The sequence below is a fragment of the Mirounga angustirostris genome, unplaced genomic scaffold (assembly GCF_029215605.1).
Source record: "Mirounga angustirostris isolate CCGP_5_RB_7025 unplaced genomic scaffold, mMirAng1.0.hap1 SCAF_9, whole genome shotgun sequence".
Taxonomy (NCBI): domain Eukaryota; kingdom Metazoa; phylum Chordata; class Mammalia; order Carnivora; family Phocidae; genus Mirounga; species Mirounga angustirostris.
In genome coordinates this window covers 72,584,146-72,596,741 of record NW_026991717.1, presented here as the reverse complement: position 1 = coordinate 72,596,741, position 12,596 = coordinate 72,584,146, and the positions used below count along the sequence as shown (strand labels likewise).

Genomic DNA, 12,596 nt, shown 5'->3' with positions numbered 1-12,596 from the left:
TTCCTGTGCCTCTGGCTCTTTTTTTTTTTTTTTTTAATTATTGGTATTAAAATCCCTCTTTCCCTCAGTCCCTCTGCAAAGCTCTTTAGGAGCTGATAACTTGCAACTGTGAATCTACTTCCCTGTTTTCATTAAGTGTATCTGAAGTTAATGACAAAAAGCAGTGCTGACAACCCCGGGAAATGACAGTCCTTTGTCTTTTCCCTGAGGCTGGTAATCCTTTACTAATCCTTCACTCGTTACAGGTGGTTCTGTGCTTATGACACAATGCATTCCTGGAACTGCATCATTAAGCACTTTGTTAGAAATTGAACTGAGCGGGTGCTTGCACATTTACATCTGTTTCAACTTGCTTTCGTGGTGAAAAGTGAAATATGTAATATGCAGTGTCAGCTGAGTGCAAAAAGTGAGGGTTGTATATATGTTTGTTGATAGGAAATAGTCCTCTCCAAACCACTTGCACAAATATTCTCTCCTTTTGTTCTTGCAACTGTCTCGGGGGTTCTAATCCTCATTAGATGTGGGAAGAAACTGAAGATCCGAAGTCCCGACACAGCTTGTGTAGGGCAGTGGATCTGCTGGCTGAAGTCTAGGCATGTTTATATGTATCATGCTAGCAACCCTGTTTCCATCTTGGGTGCTATATATAGGACCTAAGTTATGCTGAGAATTCCACTATTTAAATTTAGCTGACTGCTGAGATGATGAGTTGTGCTCTAGAGGTTCTCTAACTTGGCTGCACATTAAAATCGCTTGGGGAACTTAAAAGTGAGCTCTCAATGCCCAGGTCACATCCCAGACCCATTATCTCTGAGGGTGGCATCCGTACTTTGTACAGCTACCCAGCTGATTTCTCATGTGCAGCCAGACTGGAGGAGCCCTGCTCTGGATTCTGGCTACTCAAAGTGGAGTTCACCGATGAGCAGGATCACCTAGGGTCTTCGTTGAGAAGGAGGCCCTCAAGCCCCACCCCAGACCCTGTGGAAGCAGAATCTTTAACATGGTCCCATGTGATTCATGTGCATATTAAAGTTTGAGAAGCACTGAGCTAGAGCAATGGTTCTCAAATTTTGGTGTATCTCATAATTCTTAGGAATTCTAGTTCACGAAAATTATTATGATTGAACAATGTAATTTGCTTTAAATCATATGCAGATAATAGCTTTATCAGGAGGTGTCTAGATTATTTTTGGTCTAGATTGATAAACATATTTTGAATAAAAAAGTGAACTTTGAGGCTGGATTGTAAACTGGGAACAAGAATTTTATCAAGGAAGGGGCGCCTGGGTGGCTCTCAGTTGAGCATCTGACTCTGGGTTTCCCCTGAGGCCATGATCCTGACTCTGGGTTTCCCCTGAGGCCATGATCTCAGGGTTATGGGATCAATCCCTGCATTCAGGCTCCGTGCTCAGTGGGGGTGGGGGGTCTACTTGGCATTCTCCCTATCCCTCTCCCTCTGCCCCTCCCCCGCTCTCTCACTCAAATAAATCTTTAAAAAAGAATCTTATCAAGGAAGACATTACAATTTTCAGAGCCTTTAGTGTACAGGTTTTGTTAATGTCTTTCAATGATCTTGAGATATGTGGGGCAGATAGCAAGTTCCCATTTATCGGATTATCTATTGCCTCAGAGATAATTTACTCAAGCCAATGACCATCGACGGGAAACACTCATCTTTGATGTGTGTTTTCACTATTTGTGTAGGGCAAAAAGCCTATAGAATGCTTTTGGAGTTTTGAGTTTAAATTTAGTTAAAAGCTCATTACAAGTGACTCATTAGTTTTTAGGCTGCTATTGACTTGCTCAGTGGTTCTCAACTCTATATCCAGAAGAAATAGCTGTGGAACTATTCCTTCAAGCTTAAAAGAATGTTATTACCCCCTACTCCACTCCCCTAATTGAGTTTCTGATTCTTTAGTGTTTTTTTTTTTTTAGCTGAAGCAACTAAAGACATGGTAGATGAGAGGCACTGAACCAGAATAGGTAATCTGTTCATTAGATGCCTCTTCCTATTTCTGGACCTTTCTTAATACCCACCAGCTGTGTTGTGACGATGCCTCTCCATGGACCTTCCACATGGGTGCTCAGTACAGCATGTCCAACGAGTGGATTTTGAGTACTACGGTACACAGAGTAGCAGCACTTCCTGCTGCCTCTAGCTCAACACCTTTTATGAGGTGGGTTTATTTTTATTTTCTGTGCTCTTTTGTGGGGCCGGAAGCCATTTGCCACGACCACTGTACATAGTCTGTTCCCCACCATTCTCTGCAGTGGTGGGAAGCCCAGCCTGGAGCACCTCCTGCCCACACATTTCCTGTCCCCTATCACGTGGAAACCATCTCTTGTGTTTTCTCTTTGCAGCCTATACCTTTGGCCTCTTTGATCATACCCTTTCATCTCGGGCTGCAAATACTTTTGTTATGATGGTTGGAAAATACTCGACGAGGTCACAGAGGCCTGTTCCCTGGTTGTGGAGGCTCAGAGAGCTAGCACTGGCCAGTTACCAGAGGCTCGGAGTGTCTAGACTAAAGTTTGAGTGCTATATGACTTTGTAACTACACTTAATTTTTTTTTTTTAAGATTTTATTTATTTATTCATGAGAGAAAGAGAGAGAGGCAGAGGGAGAAGCAGGCTTCCCGCGGAGCAGGGAGCCCGATGCGGGACTCGATCCCAGGACCCTGGGATCATGACCTGAGCTGAAGGCAGACGCTTAACCGATTGAGCCACCCAGGCGTCCCACTACACTTAATTTTTAAAAAAATTACCAAATATCAAAAATGGATCTCTCCTGTGAGGTTAGGCAGCACTTCCCAGAACAAGGCTTCTTAAATGAGGAAATGAGAAAAGAGTAGGAGGAAGCTTCTGAAGAGCAAAATAAAACATTTTATTTGCTTACATTGAATTAATAAGAAGGTCCAAGTTTATTGCAAAACTTCTGTCAATGGGATGAAAAAGAGGTATATTTCCCAGCCCCCCGTCCACCCCCCCGCCCCCAGGCAGCCTGGTGTTGTAGAAAGCATTTTCAAAGCAGTTTGCTTGATTGGAAAGTGTTGATTTAAGAATCCGTTCTGCCATTTATCGTCTGTATTGACCTTTTGTGCTGTCTCTAAAATTTAGCAAATGGGGCACCTGGGTGGCTCAGTTGGATAAGCGTCTGCCTCTGAGCCTGGGGTCCTTGCATCGAACCCTGCCTGGGGCTCCCTGCTCAGACGGGGAGTCTGCTTCATCCTCTCCCTTCACCCCTCCCCACCGCTAATGCTCTCTCTCTCAAATAAATCTTAAAAAAAAGAATTTAGCAAATAATTAGGCACCTAGGTACTGCATGGGGTTATAAAAGATAAGACAGAGCCCTCGCTGTCCAGGAGTGAGTGAGCTAGCATTCAGTGTCTACCATGTGTCTGGAATGGCATAAACAGCCCTCCTGCTATTTATGTTTCCCTATAAATCCCATGAGATGGGGAGGTGGTGGTCCTTTCCAGAGGAGGAAATGGAAATTCAGTTTGCAAGTGTTAGGGTCTGAATCTTATTGCTATCTTATTCCAAAGCATTTGGATTAGGCTTTGACTGCGATAAATAATAAAATAATAAGCATAGGGATAATAATACTTCACACGTTGTCCCAACAAAATGTAAGTGAGAGTACCTTGTTAATGTAATTGCTCCACAGTACTCTCATGGCAGTAATCAGAAACGCTGAGAATCATTTCGCTCATACTGATTTTCTCCCTCAGAGGCACGTCCAGTTTTACTGGCTTTGGGACAGGACTATGGCGGCCATGGCGGGCCTTCCTCTTTCCCCAGAGGAGAGAGACTTAGCTGGGAGTCCTCATTTAGGTTAGCTGTTCAGGCTTGCTCTGCTTTTTTAAATAACAGGGATGAACCACTTTGCTTTTAACTTTTTATTATCGAAATGTTCTCTCTCTCACACACACACACGCGCGTGTGCACACACCAGACTAGTAAAATAAACGCCCAGGTGCCCAACACTCAGCTTCAACAATTAGCAACATTTCCCCCCAATCTAGTTTCAGGCTATTATTTAGTAAGACCCATCTGGAGGGAGAGAACCGTCTTTCTATGACTCCATTATTTAGTTAAAAAATACCTGAATGCCTACTCAGTGCCAGGTACAAGAGATACAGAGGTGATCAGAACAGACCAGGTGCCTCCCCCTCTGCACCCTAAATCCTAGCTGGGAAGAGAGCCAGAGTAGCATATAAATAGAATCATGTTGTTCTATGGGGAGTGGAGGAAACAAACAGTCTGAGGTGCTTGTAAATGGAGCTGGGGAGGGAGCTCCTCAGAAGCAGTGGTCAGGAAAGCCCTCTCTGAGACGGTGACCTTTGAGATCTGACCGCTGGGAGAGCCGAGGGCCTGGCCAGCCTCGTTATCACTTTGCTAACTTGTGTTGCTGTATGAGTGAGTAGCGGAGTTGTGTGTGCAGAAAAGTGTTACCTCAGGGGACTAACAACTAAAAGTGCAGGCCTCTGCTTTGCCTTCTAGTCTGATCCTGAAGGGGGGATCAAGTAGGTGCAAACAGTCACAGAAGAGGGAAAGGACATCCAGGCAGAATACAAGACAGTGGTCTTGGGTGAGCCCAGAGACCCCAGGCCTTTCTGGCTCTTTCCTCTCTGATGGCAGCATCTGGAACCAGGTGGTACTGGGTGTCCACGGGGCTTTGAGTTTAGTGCTGCTGGCGGGCCTCGTGCTCTGTGATCCCCCAGTAAAAGCCACTTCACCTGCTTCCTCATTTGTGAACGGGGAGATCCGGACTCTGCCTCCTGCTTAGGTTTATGGTGAAGATCAGAGGAGATAATGTTTGCTTTGGTGTCGAACAAGCCATTGGGCGGAAAAGATTCTAGATAAGGATGCTGCCCCACCATGTTGCTTGGTAAATCACTGGAATAACGGGTGAGCAAGGAGCAGTGAGGACACCCTAGAGTTTGCTAAAAATAGTGTCTTGAGGTCTCTGCTGGAGAGACGTCCTTTTTAAGGGTAACCCAGTTCTCCCTGATCAAGGCTGGAAGCATGAAATGGAGACCAGTTGCTCACCACTCTCTAAACCACATTCCTTCATCTGCTTAAACTCTCTTAAGTCCTGCCAGCCTTGTCTTATATTTGTAGGCTCCTCCCTTAATATTTTCTTTTCTCCTCCTTGGCTGAATTGTGTTTGGGTGGTTCAGGGAAAGGTGGACAGACACTCTCCGCTCCCTCAGTGGGATTTTTGAAAGGGGGGATCGCTCCTGTGGACTCTATCGCCTCTGGAATGGAAACATGCTCCCCTTTCCAGAGCAAACAGGAAGACTGGGCTCTTCCCAAAGGTGGTGAAACCCCCCTGGAGCCACTTAGGGTGTTCTGGCCTTCGAGAAGATGGGCGCCCAGAGAAGCTGGCCCACGGGAGGGTGCTTATGCTTTCAGACCTTGTGTCCTGCGGGGCCTCCTGGGGACCTTTCTGAGGGCAGAGAGGCCCCAGCGGGTGAGGGGGAGATAAGATCCAAAAGTGTCCGGGGTTGGGGATCCGGGAGCCCTAGAGTGCTCTGGGGCCAGAAGTGGTGGCTGTTGTCAGAAACGGCCTGAGCCTTGCCATGGTCTCTGGCAGGCTCTCCATCAAGCTCTCCTGGAAGGGAGCAAGAAAACGTGGCTGTTGGTGTGGCGAGAAGCCCCCAGGGCCATGGTGAAGGGAGAGGGGTCACCTGCTGTGGGAAACAGCACACACTAGTGGGGCCTGGGAGCCTGGAGCTGGCCAGAGGCTGGCCTCGGTCAGTGTGGTGGGCCAGCCTGCCAGCCTGGGGGCTCACCGTCCCTCTTCCCATGTCTTCCCCTGAACATGTGCGTTTCCTAAGCTTGGACACTTTATCCCTTCGATGGCATCAAGAGGCAGGCAGACTACGTTATATTTTATCCACAGGACTGATGAAAAATTGGGACTCAAATGTTGAAGACTAGTGAGGGGCGGGTCTCCTGACTCCTGCCGAGGACTCGTACCCAAAATCTGATCATGGAAAATCTCCATCATGCTAGTACAGTAATTGACGCGTCTCTTTCATGCCCACGTACTCACTGGACTGAGGACCGAAACTGTGTATTTAATAGCAACAGTACTTTATTGAGATCAAATTGACATACACCAAAATGCACAAGTCTTAGGTGTCCATTTTGACACATTTTGAGAGGAGTCTGCACCCACGTTAACCATCACCCACATCAAGATACAGATAATTTCCACCACCCTGAAACTCTCCTCATGCCCTTTTCCAGTCAATCCTTTTACCCCAGAGGCATCCACTGTTCTCATTTCTATCACTGGTGATTAGTTTTGCCTGTTCTGGAACTTCATCTGTGTGGAGTCCTACAGTTGTACAGAGACCATCCCCAGAGCCTGACACAGGGTCTGGCAGGTGGCAGGAATGCAAGGTGGAAGAAAGTCCTGGTTCTTAAACTACCCTACCAGAGAGCATTGCTCTCATTGGGAAACTGAGGCTGTGGGCAGTTAGTGACCTGCCCCGGGCACAAGGCCAGGGCAGCCGTGGACTCTAGATGCCAGTCCAGGCTCCCCATTCTGAATGCCCACCTCTCACCTAAGGCTCCCATTAGCCCCCGCCGCCCCCCCCGCCCCCCCCCCCGCCTCCTTTAGCGCTTCATGTGAGGAGCCTGATGATGCTGGGCAGGTAGTGTCCCCTGCCGCTTCCCTCTATGGGAGGTGCTAGGATCACCCAAGCTCTGGAGCCCCATGCAGCGCCTGGCAAAGGGCAGGGGCTCCGTTCGCGGAAGGAAAGTCACCCGCCCTTTTATTTTCATCTGAAGGAGATTTCCCCAAGTTTTGGGGGCTTTCCTTCCCCAGAATAAAACGGACTAAGGGAAAGAGGCCTTTTTGGTGGAGCGCTGCTGCCCCCAGCTGGACGGCGGGGGACACTACCACCGAGCGGGACGTGCAAACCCGGCGCGTTTTCCGCGTCTCGGGTTCTGGTCTCAATTCTGCGGCTCCTTCTTTGCCTCTTGGTCTCCCGCGCCCTGGGCTACTGGTCTCCGAGAGGCAGATGTCTGTCCGGGCCATCACCCGGCACTTCAGCCTCGGCCTGGAGTAAGGGTCTTCCTCGGAGAACCAGCCAGCCCCAGCTGTGTGTGTGTGTGGGGGGGGCCGGGGGGGGGCCAGATGTGGCCCCCACACCTCGGGGGAGGGTGGGCTGGACGGAAGCTTTGAGGGCCTGCCCGGTATTAAGCAAGTGTTTAATCAGGTGCGGTCAAGGTTTGCTCTTAGGGCTCGGTTCAGAGGAGGGGCGGGGACGGGGCGTGCAGCCCCTCCCAGCTCCCCGTCTCCGCGTCGCACCTGCGGTCGGTGGCGGTGTAACGGCCCAGCCAGCCTGGCCCAGGCACGTGGCCTGGGGCGATGCTATCTCTAACTCGGTATTTTTAACTCCTCTTTGCAGAGGATGTGGCTTCTGCGGGAGAGCTTCAAAGGGTGCCCCCTTTGCCCCGCGGGGCCACCATGACGTCATGGAAATGGGGAGGGGAGGCCCTAAGCCCCCAAACACCTGGCGGGAAGTGGGAGACTTTTTCCACTTCCTGTCCTACTTCTGGCTACTGACTCAGTGTCTGACCTGTTTATTAATTTCAAAATATAGCTCTCCGGGTGATACTCAGAGGAAACCTTATGCATGTGTGTGTGTGTCTGGGTGAAATGAAGTCTGGAAACCAGGTGGCCTTCCACAAAGTCCTCCAGGGTCAGTGCAGGTCAGTGCGCTTCTTAACAGAGTGACCACGCCCGGCCCCACTTGGCTGCTCCCCAGGTCCGCCCTCAGTCAGGAGCTCTCTGTCCCACACACCACTCCGGGAAGTAGGCTGCAGAAGCGCTTTTAAGATAGGACATGTGGGGACTGTGATGTGACCTTTGGCCCCTGACTTTGGAATGGTTGTGCAGTGACCCGACGTCTGACTTCCTGGCGCCCTGGGTACCATCCTCCAGACTCTATTGGATGATTGCCCGCCCGGGGGCTTCATTGGCCAATGGGCCATCACTCAGGTTTTGCTTTCCCTGATAGCTCTTGACAGGTTACTCTTAGCTCTTGGCAAAACGGTGGCTCGCCCAGCTGACTCATCTATTCATCTCCATTTTCCTTTCTCTTATGCTCCCCCCATGGCCCCCACCAACTTGGCTTCCTTCCCAGTGCCCAATGGCGCTAAGTATTTATTTGTTCATTTGCTAGTTAAGTGTCTCTTAAGCATCAGTGGTGTGCCAGCCATGGGCTAGGTGTTCCAGACCCACAGATGAACCAGATACATTGCCCATCCTGGGGAGTGCAGAGTTGAGTGGACTTTCTTGCCAAGATATTGATAACTAAGGTGGTATCTGTTAAGGCTTTCCATGTGACCCGTGGGAGTGGGATTTCAATGGGCAAACCAAGAAGATAAATAACCCTTCAAGACTCAGATGACTTCCTCTCCAATGGTGGGTCATGGCAGAGGGGGTCACTTGGTTGGAGCTGAAGACCCCACCCCACTTCAGGGTGTCCCTGAAGCACAACTTGCTTAGCCCCATTCTCTTGAGGGGACAGTGATTCCAATTACACTGAGGGGGCAGGTCTCTGGGTGAAGTGTCAGAGAATCTTCTAGAATCTTAGAACTGGGGTGGTGAGAAGTCATTTGGTTCATTCTTTTGCCCCCAGGGCTGGCCTGTGCTTAATTAAGCTCTTCAGGGCAGGAGGGTATCTATCCAGACAAATCCATTCTACAGCTGGCCTTGGTGATACATTCCCTAGTGGGACAGAGGACTTGTCTCCTTGAGGCTGGTCTCTGTTCATGAGGCCTGGGCCTCTCCAGGGCTGGGCCTTTGAATGGATGTGATGACTGTGTCTCAGGGTTTCCTCAGCAGCCTCTTCCTTCCGGGCTGAGCAGTGCTTGGTGCCTTACTGCCCTGAGGGGCTCTGCTGCTGTGACCCCAGGCCCAGGGCTGACCTCCTAGGGTGCACAGGAACCCTTTGTCTGGGCCTCCTCGTAAGGGTATTTTAATTCCCTCTGACACCCTAGGTGGTGGTGGGGGCAGAGGTGAGAACAGAGTGGATGAAGAGGAGGGGAGTCTCTGTATCACCCCCTCAGCACACCCACTTGCTCCCTGTCTGCCCTCTGACTCAACTCTAACTGCCTTTAGGCTTAACCGCCTTAGCCTTGAGGGAAGGTTCTTGCTGGGATTGAGGAGCCCTGGTTTGAGATGGAAATGTCTCAGGGGGTGTGCTGACCCTGCTTTCCAGATGGCCTCCTATGTGCCTGAGGCCTTGTCACCCTTGGCTTGGGCTGGGCCCGGAAGGAGGAACCCTTGCCCCCTCCGTGGGTCTGGGTGGATCCCCAGCCACTGCCCATCACCTCATAGGTCCTTGGGTGGCCTTTGGGGTTCATGACTTCAGGGCCCTGGCCACTGAGGGCCCTGGGATGGCATGACTCCATAAGTTCCCCTGGCCTCCTCCCAGGTTCTTGGAGGGCTCTGTCTTTAGCCCCTTCACTGCCTCCCAGGGTCCTTGCTCCTGTCCCCTGCCCTCAGCCCCCGTGTCCCCTTCAGCCTCAGCATCTTTGCTGCAAACTCTGAGGAGTAGAGCTGCCTCCCCGGCCACCCACACATCCCTTGCCTGGATCTTTTGTATACAGACCGAAGTGAATTACTACTTCAGGAGGAAAGAAAGATAAACTTATTTGCCTTAGGTTTTTGACGGTTAATAAAGGCTTGCTCTATTAACCCTCCCAGGGGCATTTCCATTTAATAGGGGGAGGAGAATGCTTTAATTAAAAGAAATTCCCAATGGCAGGATCTCTGGCATCGTGTCATTGGTGAGGAGGCAGTTTTCGGTTTTCCGCAGGGGGCAGAACCTCACCTTTGGGAAGGTGGTACCTGTCCTCCTGTGTGTGAGAGGGACCCGCAATGACGGGGTGTCCTCTGTGGCTGTCCCCTTTAGTGATTTTTATTTTTTTATTTTATTTTTATTTTTATTTTTTTTTAAGATTTCATTTATTTATTTGAGACAGAGAGAATGAGAGACAGAGAGCATGAGAAGGAGGAGGGTCAGAGGGAGAAGCAGACTCCCCGCCGAGCAGGGAGCCCGATGCGGGACTCGATCCCGGGACTCCAGGATCATGACCTGAGCCGAAGGCAGTCGCCTAACCAACTGAGCCACCCAGGCGCCCCCCTTTAGTGATTTTTAAAGAGACGTGCACATAGGCTACAGATGAGGGGGCTCAGCGAGAACTGAGGATTCCATGACTGCCCGCCTCCACAGAGGCCACAGAACCAGAGGTGCATGCAGCCTCCCAGTCTTAGATGACATTTTATAGACGGTAACCCTGGAGCTCATGGAAGGGAGGGACATGCCCAGACCCCTATTGAGCCGGTGGCTCTATCCCCGTGAAAAGATGCAGGCCTGAATTGTAGCTGGGAGGATTTGCAGATTTCTGGCTGATTCTGTCAGAGACAGACACACGCGTGAACCATAGAGGTGTTTGGGGACAGGACCCTCCCTTCCCTCTGCAAATTGGTAAGCCCTGGGCTTGATGGCAGTAATTGTGAGGAGGGTGGCTGCCTCTCTGAGGGGTGTTCCCATCAGTAGCCATGACCTCAGGAAAGGCACTCAGGCTCAGAAGAATACCAGGGGCCCCAGGAGGCCCTACGTCCTGTCCGCTAGGTGAGAGCTTAAGACTCTCCTTGGCAGAGTCCCTGAGCTTGAGGGGAGAGGATTCATTTTTTTTTTTTTTAAAGATTTTATTTATTTATCTGAGAGAGAATGGGAGACAGAGAGCATGAGATGGGGAGGATCAGAGGGAGAAGCAGACTCCCCGCTGAGCAGGGAGCCCGATGTGGGACTCGATCCCGGGACTCCAGGATCATGACCTGAGCCGAAGGCAGTCGCTTAACCAACTGAGCCACCCAGGCGCCCGAGAGGATTCATTTCTTATATCCAGGCTGGGGGGTGGGGAGTAGGAAGTCTGGCTAATCTTCAACCCCTTCCCCTATTTAGACTGGGCACCCCAAAGTTGGGGCATTGGGTTGGGACCCAGGCAGAGGAGTGGTGGGTGGTCTCCAGCCATGAATCTGTGGGGGCAAGGCACAGTTTCAGCGGGAATCTGGTCTGAGAGAAAAGGCAAAGGAAATGGTCCCGGAGGGCAGGAGACAGTGGGTGGCATTTTGGGGATACTTGCTGTGTGGTCCCTGTCTGCCAAATTTCCACTGCCAGTCCTGATCAGTCATGGGCATGGCCTCCTGCTACGGGTGGCCCAGTGGTGTGGCAGGAAAACGGAAGAGCAGGGACCTTAACTTTTAAGTGGATTTGCCTGGCCCCCAGCACAGCCTTCTAAGTGGAATTTTTTTAGAGGTCGTTCCAGGAAGAGGTTGACTTCAGCAGCTTGTTGAGTTAGGCTTCCTGAGCGACATCAGCACAAAAGCCTTGGTTTCTTTCTGCCCAGCCAGGGATCAATAGCAAGGCGAACGTGACCCTGACCAAACCCAGTCAAACAGGAGCACTGTCCCGGCTCATTCATATTGCCTTTAATGAAGCCATGGGTAGCAGAATATACAACGTGGCTCAGACACACAGCACAGCAGGGCCTCCACAATAGTTTCCCCCACATCTTGGGGAAAAAGGGTGATACATATTTCCTGATGAACACTATTTAAAAAATATAAACTCCTCACAGCGTTCTCCGGGAGCTAGAGGCCAAGAGGACCCACCGGGGATCCCTCACCCCGGGGACATAAGAGTTGATCTCGGGGGGGGGGGAGGGCAGCGCGTCTCTCCATAGCAGCCCCCTGCCTTTGCCGGAGCGTCCGGCCTGTGGCAAGCAGCAGTGTGGGAACCGAGGGGGCGGAGGCAGTGTTCGGCAGCTCTTCAGCATCTCGATCATGGCTATTGGGTGGGAGCCAGTTGATGGCCATTGCCAGTGGGGCCAGAGAGTCAGAGGGAGCCTTCTTGTCCACGGGGGCAGAGAGTCTGCCTCTCTGCTTGAAGAGGGGGGAGGGGCAGGGTGGGGAGTCGGGAGCGAGGGGGTGCCGGGCTCTCTCACGGTCTTGGTGACCTGGGATGAGGAAGAACAGTGGTTAGGCTGGATACCGAGGAGACAGGACAGCTAGGGACGTGGATGGAGATGCCTCTATTTATAGAGTTCTAGGAGCAAAGGGACACTGGAGTTCTTGTGGATGGTAGTGGGGCAGGATGCACCTGTCGGTAGGATGACCAGGGACACGGGGAGAGAAGGGTATGGAGATGCTAGCTGGGATTAGGGCATAATGGGAGCATAGTATCTTCGCGTCGTACTAGGGGCAGAGGACATGATGAAAGGAAGCAGGGGTCCCTCTGGGTTTTGCAGTGAACAGGGTACGATAGAAGGCATGGGCCTAAATGAGTCTGGGTCCTGCGTTTCTCTTATGTTTCCACTCTGTGTGGGTGGCCCCTGCTGTGACTTGGCCTCAGCGTCTTTCTTTCCAAAACGAGGAGAATAACAGCTGTTCTTCCTAATTCGTAGGGGAGACATGGCTCAACTGAGGTGCCTCTTGTCCCCTGAGGAGTCCTAGCAATGTTCTAGGCCACTGTTATCAGCAATACAAACCCCTAACCAGAAA

General features: G+C 51.0%; 1 protein-coding gene across 1 annotated transcript in view; it reads right to left on the bottom strand.

The window, feature by feature from the left end:
* Nucleotides 1-11,510: 11,510 nt before the first annotated feature.
* Nucleotides 11,511-12,596, bottom strand: part of LOC123861423 (T cell receptor alpha chain MC.7.G5-like) — a 251,548-nt gene continuing 250,462 nt past the window's right edge. Inside the window, exon 8 of the mRNA XM_064570796.1 lies at nucleotides 11,511-12,052. The gene's annotated coding sequence lies outside the window, so the exon portion shown is untranslated. The remainder of the gene's footprint in view (nucleotides 12,053-12,596) is intronic.